The following is an 11,091-nucleotide window of genomic DNA, read 5'->3' on the forward strand; positions in this document are numbered from 1 at the left end:
CCTCAGCTCGTGCTGTATGGGGTGGGCCGAAGGCCCATTCCATCGAAGACCTTCACCAAGCTCTGGCCCACCCTCACGTGCCTGAAGGAAGCACTGTGGTCCTCCTGTAACCTGCTGGTAGCGAAAAACGTAGAGACCACCCCCCAGGCAGTGGCCATGGTAGCCACGGAAGCCCTGGGGTGGTACGAAAGGAAGGGGGGCTCGACCCCAGGCGAAGGGTCCCCCACAACACCCTAGGTCCCGGCGGCCACGGCCTGACAGGGCTGCGGCGCCTAGGGCGAAGCGTCTAGGGGAGGGATCTCCTCTGGGCCCCGAAGGACGGGACGATGATCTATTCAGAAGAGCAGGATGAGGTAAGCTTGATAAAGACTCACCCCGCTTCTGTACAAGGGACTGAAGACAGCTTTTTAACAAAGTGGCTTCTTAACATGTTTTTCATGTGTTAAAAATGTTTTACCTTTGTTAGATCATTAGTACACATTTTAAATGGCTTTTACAGATTTGATGTTTTTACAAGGAAAGTACTTTTATTCATGGTTGTTTTCATTGGTTTTAACAACATGTACTTTTTAACAAATTTAAATGTAACGTTCAAATGCTGTGTTTTATGCTTTGTTGCCGTTTTTATGTGTGTAAATGATGTAAAAAATGTATGAGCTGTTTTTAAAGGAATTGTGCCAATAAAACTTTTCCAAAATACATTTTTTTTTGCTTCCTCAAGTTGTTGTGACAAAACTATCCGTAGAGTTGAATATGCGATGGAAACACATTCAACTATAGATTGCATTAGGTACATGTACGTTTAGCAGAAAAATTACAATTTGTGTGCACTACCACGCACTGTTTTTTCTCTGCAATAAGTCAGTTTGGTGGAAACAAACCGCTGGAGGGAAAATGCCCATATTTTCTTTATGCGGATTTGAGAACATTTACATTAAAATCTGTCGCCAATTGGATGGAAACCTACTATCTTTTAATATAATTAATCACTGATTGCTACAATGTATTTACATAAGATCGTGTCCGTAATAAAATAACCGGAAGTACTCAAACGGAAGTATCACACTTTGTGCAACACAAAACGAGTTCCCATCGACATTAGGTAAGTAACTGTCAACAATATGTCTGTCGCGATGTATGCGAGACTGTATCCCCAGAGATTTTCACACCCCCTGCGTTCACAAGGTACAGCACTGACTATTCAGAAAATACACTAAGGTTTAGTGCTAACTAACGTTAGCTGCACAACTTGACATCTCTGCCCCCTGGAAGCAAGCTAGTTAGCAAAAATGCTAGTTTCAAACTGTCTTGCTACTTGAGACATTTCAGCCAGACAAGGCTATTGCCAATGCCAGATATATTGTTATTACGTCTTACTACATGTGAGATCCCCATTTAATATAATCTGTCCAAAATTCAAAGTCAATCCTAATATCAAAGTTTGCCACGTCTTTTTTTAGACATCTTTATTATTATGAGAACTTGTTTTCAACTGGTTCTCAATTTAACTTGTTCTCAACTGGTCTACCTGGTTAAATAAAGGTTAAGTAAAAAAATATATATATTTGAACCTTTATTTTGACAGAGGGTCATGCTGAGACCAACTTTTTACAGTTGAGCCCTGTATACAGGTCTGATGTCCTTATCCCACATCAGCCGATCATCCTAGCCGGAGTAGATTCCAACCCTATGCTTGCTTACAGCTGCACTGGGGACGGACTAGCCCAAGGTGTACTCTTAAGCAGTCTACCATTATTCCTTGAGGTCAAAGGACCTTATATGTTATTTTCAGAAGTAGACTTGCTCTGGCAGCCAAAACAGCCAATTCTCCATCTAAATATGAATCGATTCTGAATTGCGATATGGTTCTAGAAACATAAAGCCCTTTACTTTCATATCACATCAAAATAATTTCACAAATGCTAAATATACACTTAGATTTTTACATTTAAATAATTTAGCAGACGCTCTTATCCAGAGCGACTTACAGTAGTGAGTGGATACATTTCCATACTTTTTCAGTACTGGTCCCCATGTTGTGTTCGACCTTGGGTTCGATTCCCGGGACCACCCATACGTAGAATGTATGCACACATGACTGACTGTAAGTCGCTTTGGATAAAAGCGTCTGCTAAATGGCATATATTATTATTATTATATTATTTGCTCTAATCCCCACCAGAAGTCAACCTTTATGACTGTTGTTCTATTTAAAAAAAAAATCTTTCTTCAGCTTTAGTTTACCTGCTTCCTGTAATACTGTTGAGTTCTGTGTGTGAGAGAGATGAGTAGTGATGAGTTGAATATGAGATTTAACAGTGTATTTATGTTGAATGTCCTTTTAGCTTTCCATATGTCGCCCCCTGCAGGTTGGCAGCTATAAAGACATCAGTGTCGAGGGCATGGCCCTTCTTCACGTGCTGGAACCTCGAATTGGTGCGACACAGTACTAGTCAAAAGTTTGGACACACCTACTCATTCCAGGGTTTTTCTCTACCACAGCATTCTGCAGAGATATGCCATCCCATCTGGTTTGCGCTTAGTGGGGCTATCATTTATTTTTCACCAGGACAATGACCCAAAACACACCTCCAGGTTGTGTAAGGGCTATTTGATCAAGAAGGAGAATGATGGAGTGCTGCATCAGATGACCTGACCTCCACAATCACCTGACCTCAACCCAATTGAGATGGTTTGGAATGAGTTGGACCTCAGAGTGAAGGAAAAACAGCCAACAAGTGCTCAGCATGTGGGAACTCCTTCAACACTGTTGGAAAAGCATTCCAGGTGAATCTGGTTGAGAGAATGCCAAGAGTATGCAAAGCTGTCATCAAGGCAAAGGGTGGCTACCTTGAAGAATCTCAAATATATTTTGATTTGTTTAACACATTTTTTTGGTTACTACATGATTCCATATGTGTTATTTTATCATTTTGTTGTCTTCACTATTATTCCACAATGTTGAAAATAGTACAAATAAAGAAAAACCCTTGAATGAGTAGGTGTCCAAACTTTTGACTGGTACTGTAATTGAATTATACTTCAGTCAAGATGACACAAATTCTGATAGACAAAAGACAAAAAATGTGATACTCAAATGTATAAATACACAACCTCATGCATGATGCAAAGACAGAAGTACATTTCCCTGGCATATACCGACAAAATAAACACAGTGAATTATAGGTCATTTGTTATAAATAGTTGAAAGTTCATACTTCAAAACTTTTTGTGAATTCCACTTCAGAGTTATGGCTATAGTGTATGTCTGTATGGTCATGATTTGTCTCATGAATGATATGTGTCCACAGAGGTTATGGTCCTGGATACAGGGGGTCAGAGTTGATTGATCCCATACTCCTGGCCCTTCTCAGGAGCAAAGGCATCACTGTGGAGGTGCAGGACACAGTAGGGACACCTGACATCTGTATACAGTATTAGGGATGTGTGGTTGTGCAATATATTTCAGTACATGAGCATTTATAGACAGGTTTACCCAAGCCTGGTTTGGAATATCCTCTTAAGAGATTTCTCTCACAGTAAGTTACTGTGTGCCACCACAGCTCTGGAAAGCTCTCCATCCATACACAGACATGGGCAGGCCCTGCCTATAGAATGTGTAGGGCAGCTATAATTTGCATTTTTCTTCTCTCTGACACTCATCGCTTCTCCTTCCTCAGCCAAACACTTGTGTAACTTCCTGAGCAGTGAAAGGTGAGTGGTGGCGGCTGGTCTGATTCTTCCTCCAATCAGCACAGAGCTAGAGTAGCCTAGCAACAACAACATCCTGAGGTATTTTTGGAATAGAGGGATTTGATGGAAAACAGGATGTTTGTTCACCACTCTAGGATGCATGATCTGGATCAATCTGTCCTTATTCAGGTGCTGAATTGCTGTATGTTTTTTTGCAATTGCAGTCTCCTTGCTCAAAGGTTGTATCATGGTTTTATGTGAACAGGGTGAGACATTTCTAGAAGTTTATGTGTGTGTGTGTGTGTGTGTGTGTGTGTATGTGTGTACGGGAAGATGAAAATGAAAACGAGAAGTGGAATGTGTTGGCAATTATGTATTTCTGAGCATTGGAGGATATGATTGGGGGGTTTTATAGTGGTTTTTATCTGTATCATTGTAAATACATATGGCATGTTACCATTGAAGCAATAAACAATAACTACAACAAATAGTTATTTTGTATTTATTTAATTGCATGTGTTGAAGATCATCACATCATTGAGCACCGTTTGCTGATTATCAGGAGAAATTTACTAAATGGAACAGAAAGACATTGATTCATATCAATAATTCAGTGAGTGAGAGCATATGGGATATACCCAAGGTGATTGTCCTTCATTTGGATTAGTGAACCTCTTTAATGTCAGTCTATCTTCTACCCTTACCTCTCCGAACCACCCATTTCTCTATCTGTCTCACAATACAACGCAATTCCACTGGCTTTGTTCTTCTCAGAGATAATCTGCAGGATACATGTATCAACTAATCATCAATTTAGTTTTGCTTCACCACACAAACACATGGACATTCATTCACACGTAATCACATACTCTCCTTTGATTTGATTTGTCACAAACACATGTTAAGCAGACGTTATTGCGGGTGTCGCGGAATGCCTGCGTTTCTAGCTCCAACAGTGCAGTAATATCTAACCATTCACAACAATACACACAACCAAAAAGTAAAAGAATGGAATTAAGAAGAGCAATGTTGGAGTGGCTTAGACTAAAATACAGTATATACATATGAGATGAGTAAAGCAAAAACATGTCAACATTTAAGTGAATAGTGTTCCATTATTAACATTTACATTTAAGTCATTTAGCAGACGCTCTTATCCAGAGCGATTTACAAATTGGGTAGAAGGGTAGATGGATTAAGTGGCCAATGATTTCAAGTCTATGTATATGGAGCAGCAGCCTGTAAGGTGCAGGGTTAAATATGGGTGGAAGCCGGGTGGAAGCCGCCTAGTGAATGCTATTTAACAGTCTGATGGCCTTGAGATAGAAGCTGTTTTTCTGTCTCTCGGTCCCAGCTTTGATGCACTTGTACTGACCTCAGCCTTCTGGATGATAGCAGAGTGAAGAGGCTGTGGCTCGGGTGGTTGTTGTCCTTGATTATATTTTTGGCCTTCCTATGACATTGGGTGATGTAGGTGTTGTTGAGGGCAGGTAGTTTGCCTCCAGTGATGCGTTGGGCAGACCGCACCACCCTCTGGAGAGGAAGCGGGTCTAGGGTGACAGGTAAGGTAGAGGTGATATGATCCTTAACTAGCCTCTCAAAGCACTTCATGATGACAGAAGTGAGTGCTACTGGGCGATAGTTATTTAGTTCAGTTACCTTTGCCTTCTTGCGTACAGGAACAATGGTGGACATCTTAAAGCGAGTGGGAACATCAGCCTGGTATAGTGAGAGATTGAATATGTCCGTAAACACTCCAGCCAGCTGCTCTGCGGACGCTCTGAGGACGCAGCTAGGGATGCCGTCTGGGCGGCAGCCTTGCGAGGGTTAACACGCTTAAATGTCGGCCACGGTCAGCCACGGAGAAGGAGAGCCCACAGTCCTTGGTAGCGGGCCGCATTGGTGGTACTGTGTTGTCCTCATAGCAAGCGAAGAACGTGTTTAGCTTGTCCGGAAGCAAGATGTCGGTGTCCACAAAGTGGCTGGTTTTCCCTTTGTAGTCCATGATTGTCTGTAGACCCTGCCATATTCATCTTGTGTCTGAGCTGTTGAATTACGACTCCACTTTGAATCTATACTCTAGAATGATGCACAGGCCACAGTCAAATTAAGTGTGGTGTTTATTAGACAGAGTATTAAATCAACAGGAAATTATTTAGCGTGCCACTCTCCAGTCTCGATACCATCAAAGAGAGTAGAAGAGCATCTACCACATGATAAATGGAACATTTACAATGACATACAGTAGCTGTCAAGCAGGGAATTCTGGGAGATACACAAGGTCAATCTAAGTGCTGCTTAAAAAACACATGACAGGCAGGGTAGCCTCGTGGTTAGAGCTTTGGACTAGTAACCGGAAGGTTGCAAGTTCAAACCCCCAAGCTGACAAGGTACAAATCTGTCGTTCTGCACCTGAACAGGCAGTCAACCCACTGTTCCTAGGCCCTCATTGAAAATAAGAATTTGTTCTTAACTAACTTGCCTAGTTAAATAAAGGTAAACCAAATATATTTTTAAAAACCCTGCAATGTAAAGTTTTTGTCATATTTGCCATTTAGCAGACACTTTTATCCAAGCATGTGCATACATTTTTGTATAGGAGACCCAAGTGGGAATCGAACCAACGTTCAAAATGGGAGGAACGCCCTTTTGTCCTCATCACGTCACCATCATCACAGTTACCAAAGATGAATTCTCATCCTGTGTTGCAAATCCCTGATGTCCTCACACTCAGTCTCAAAGTGTGTTGTGGTGTCATAGGAGCGAGACACAAAGATCTGAACAAGGGAGATGGGATCAAAATAAACAACACCGGAGTCTCCACAATTTGTAATCCTGGTACAACTCAATGGCCTAGAATAATGAAACAATTTTGATATATTATAGTGAATTCAGTGGGTATCCTCGACCGGGGCTTGAACCCAGGTCCAGCGACTGTCAACCCCTTAGCAGTTACACCAAGAGATCCAAGCCTCTCAACAAGGTTGCTAGGTGTTGGCTTAAGGTCGATACACTACCCCCTTTCTTTCAGGAGAGCGTGTTCCCATGCTTCTCTATTCCAAGTCCTTAACATGTATCGAATTAAGGGAGGATCCCCAACCAGGACCTGAAACCTGACTCGAACACCAAAAGATCTGAACCTCTTGGCTAGGTCACTAGGTGTGGGGTTAAGGACAATACAATATATTGAAGGTAGCCCCTTACCTGGCTTTTCCTTCCATCATCAATAGGGACCATCATGTTGCTGACAGAAACACATCTGTAAACCAATCACATGAATTCTTTAGTGTATTTTTTTGTGTGTGAAATTGGTTGGCCCTCGCTTCATACTCGTCGCCAAACCCACTGGCTCCATGTCATCTACAAGACCCTGCTAGGTAAAGTCCCCCCTTATCTCAGCTCGCTGGTCACCATACCATCTCCCACCTGTAGCACACGCTCCAGCAGGTATATCTCTCTAGTCACCCCCAAAACCAATTCTTTCTTTGGCCGCCTCTCCTTCCAGTTCTCTGCTGCCAATGACTGGAACGAACTACAAAAATCTCTGAAACTGGAAACACTTATCTCCCTCACTAGCTTTAAGCACCAACTGTCAGAGCATCTTACAGATTACTGCACCTGTACATAGCCCACCTATAATTTAGCCCAAACAACTACCTCTTTCCCAACTGTATTTAATTTATTTATTTATTTTGCTCCTTTGCACCCCATTATTTTTATTTCTACTTTGCACATTCTTCCATTGCAAAACTACCATTCCAGTGTTTTACTTGCTATATTGTATTTACTTTGCCACCATGGCCTTTTTTGCCTTTACCTCCCTTCTCACCTAATTTGCTCACATTGTATATAGACTTGTTTATACTGTATTATTGACTGTATGTTTGTTTTACTCCATGTGTAACTCTGTGTCGTTGTATCTGTCGAACTGCTTTGCTTTATCTTGGCCAGGTCGCAATTGTAAATGAGAACTTGTTCTCAACTTGCCTACCTGGTTAAATAAAGGTGAAATAAAATAAATTGTGTGTCATTACAATATACTGTACATATGACTCTGGATGTAACAGTAGGTTGTGTGAAACTTTTGTCTTTAAAAAAAATATATACTTTTAAGGATATTTGCTGACTCTATTGAACAGATAGAGGATGACAGTGGAGAAAGCTATAGAGAGGTTGTGTCAAAGGGCAGTAGCCGGATTCAAACGTATGCCAACACTGCAAACATTTGTGCCGGGGGCTGTGGCTAAGACTGCTAGACCACCTTAGGCCATGGTTGTGTAAAACTTACCTCTGATGAATGGGCTCCAGCAGTTCCATCCCAGGCTGCACTTACTTCTCTGGGTTACTGGTCTCTACAGTGGTGCTCACCATGGCGATATACATCCCCGATGATGCCATGTTGTGAGCGTAGTACACCATACATAGATGTCTGAAAAACAAATAGGGTCAAGTTATGATTAATCCGAAGTCTAACATATTGTATTCACATTTAACCTGTTTGATATTTGGGGTATTCCTTTGTCTAACTTCTAGTGTATTTCTTGTGCCATACCTGATTTCCTGTGGACTTTGCTTGAGGGATGATGATTTGGCAGGAGTTGGCATCATGGGTGTATTTGATTAGATGATTCAGTGAACAGATGACCTGTGTAACCTGGCCCACCTTCTTCACCCAGCACGTAGCTGGGGTGAGAGATCAAATGTATTTATATAGCCCTTCTTACATCAGCTGATATCTCAAAGTGCTGTACAGAAACCCAGCCTAGATCAGCTGTTTACAGCAAAACAGCTTGATAGAGAGAAATATTAGATTCTACTTCTACTAATTTACCCTACTGACATTCAGCCCACTTTCCTGTAATTCATGCACTACCATTTCTCACTTCATTCATCCATTAATTCCCTCTTCAACACTCTTTCTCTCTTATCCACTCTCTACCTCACCAACCACTCACTGCTCCTTCAGATTTCACTGCTACCCCTTTGCCCTTGTCCATCACAATCTCTTCCACCTTTCTGTTTAACATGTAGGTCCCTCCATGCACTTAACATGAGACATACAGGAATAGTGAGGTTACTTTGGGGACATACACAACACCATCATAAAAACACTTGATGTTAATGTATTAATGCATTATTGAGTGCCTGCATGTGTGTGTGTATTACCTGGCAAAGCCCTTGGGTAGTTACCCTAGCCCACACAATGGAAAGAGGTAGGGACTGCAGTTTTAGCGAGCCATAAACTCAGAATACAGCTTGAGCCGTCTTATGGTCTGGATGCACGGCTGGTCAAAGTAGCTGTGAAGGCAGGCACACGACCATGAAGATTCGAAAAGTTTGTATCTTGGCTTCAATTTATATTCTGTTGAGGCATATACTTTAGAGAATATGTGTGTGTGTGTGCGCGTTCCTGTCTGTTTAACATTTGTACTGACTCGCCACTGCGGTACAGGGCCAAGACATGGCCAGGGAATTCCATGTCTGGTCCCAGGTGGAACCGGCGGATCAACTCTCTCATGCTGGTCCTGTTGGGGTCCATGTCCTGGTGGGTACGCAGGTCGCCCTCCTCAAAGTTCAGGATGAACAGGAGCAGCTTCCTGAACCTGTGCTTGTCAAACAGCCCCATCAGATCTGTAACACACACCATGTTACATCCACGGCATGAGACTTTGAATGACATTATGTATTTAAAATCAAGATAATCAATTTGAGTTTACTTTGACTGCTATGTGGAAATCCTTTGATGAATCTGAAACAGAATGACCCTGACTCACAGTTAAGTTCGTTCTGAGGTGTCTGTCCTATATCTGAGTGTTATAAGATCAGGAAACCTTTGTGTGTTTTTGGTATTTTACCCCTTATTTTAGGCGCTAAACTGTCTCCATACTTCCATTCATTTTTTAAAGATTAGTTTTGTGATTATTGTGCTCATAGAACAAAACAACTGACATGTACATTACAGGCTCACTTTTCCATAGATGGATCATATTAGTGTGTAGCCCAAACTGTTTGGATGCTACAGACAGAAGTTGGCAGATCGGCTGTACTGTCCCGTGATGCTTGTGGGGGTCTTAGAACAAAACGTGAGTCTCCATCTTTCCATAATAGTTTGTAGGCTGTTTGGATGCTACAGACGTTTTCATGAGAAGACCCATTTTATGGTCTCATGGTCTGACAAACACCACTCTAGCTGTGCCTCCTTTCCCTGCAGATACAGAAGGGCGACATAGGAGGATGCAGTGGATTGAGACGTAGCCCACGCAAAAAAATACATCTCTATTATAAATTGCTGTATTTCGATGGGGATTTTGTATTATGATAATTAGAAGTGAAACACTAAGTCAGTGAATTTAGTGGAAACCTGCTCATTTGTAACAAGCATGGTAACAAGCATTCATTGTTACCCTGCTTTAATTGTGGGGCTTGCAAAGCAAGAGCCCCATCTTAGATGTTCTTTAGCACTCTATTCCTCCGACACCATTTAAGTTAGATGGAATATCCATCTACTTCTCTGCTATTCATATCTGGTCACGGAATCAAAATATTCACTAGGGATCTTACGCTACAGCTGTTTTAATAACTGCATTACCACATCTTCCAAGTTTTCACCACTTACGCAACAAGTTAGAGAAAAATGTTACAAGGTATGAAATCTTCCCCTACTTCTCTGCTTGTCAAATCCGAAATCGGATAAGAAATCGTGTGTACCAATCTATAACTAAGATCCGTTTTAGTAACCAATCGCCTTCTCTTTCTAGCTGCTGTAAATCATGTCAGAAGCCAGCAGATACATTATTTTCCACACAACAGCCATTTGGACCACTAACCCAACAAGTTAGAAAAAAATATTGCTAGGATATTCAGACACAGAGAGCAAACATGAGTGAAGAGAATAACCACAATTACAGACCCCAACAACACAAATATTGACCATTCAACAACTGAACCATAACTACAGACTAGAGCCACACTACACAACTGACCGCAAAAACAAAACTGCTTACCATATCTAGTGACCACAACCACACAAATTCTGACCACAACTGCTGACCAGAAGCACACAACTACTGACCACAACCACACAAATTCTGACCACTCATCTGACCCCAACTACACATCTAGTGACCAGAAGCACTCAACTTTTGACCACACAATTTCTAACCACAACCACACAACTAGTGTCCACAACCAAACAGCTACTGTCCACAACCACACTACTGCTAACCACATCTAGTGAGCACAAAAACACAACTACAGACCACAACCACATAACTACTGACCAAATCTACTGACTATCAATGGGAATTAAAAATGATTTCACAATTTTAATATAATCAAAGTACATTTTAAACTTTTGAAGAGCAAACCCCACAACTTTACTTGTAAAATTACCATGTA

The 11,091-nt window shown here is 41.5% G+C and overlaps 1 long non-coding RNA gene across 1 annotated transcript; it reads left to right on the plus strand.

The window, feature by feature from the left end:
- The first annotated feature begins 1,046 nt into the window (after positions 1-1,046).
- On the plus strand, positions 1,047-2,995 carry LOC127910358 (uncharacterized). The gene is made up of 2 exons (XR_008074531.1): positions 1,047-1,102; positions 2,370-2,995. It is a non-coding gene; the product is annotated as an uncharacterized LOC127910358 (long non-coding RNA).
- The last annotated feature ends 8,096 nt before the right edge of the window (positions 2,996-11,091 follow it).

Source organism: Oncorhynchus keta, chromosome 21, assembly GCF_023373465.1.
Source record: "Oncorhynchus keta strain PuntledgeMale-10-30-2019 chromosome 21, Oket_V2, whole genome shotgun sequence".
NCBI classification, from domain to species: domain Eukaryota; kingdom Metazoa; phylum Chordata; class Actinopteri; order Salmoniformes; family Salmonidae; genus Oncorhynchus; species Oncorhynchus keta.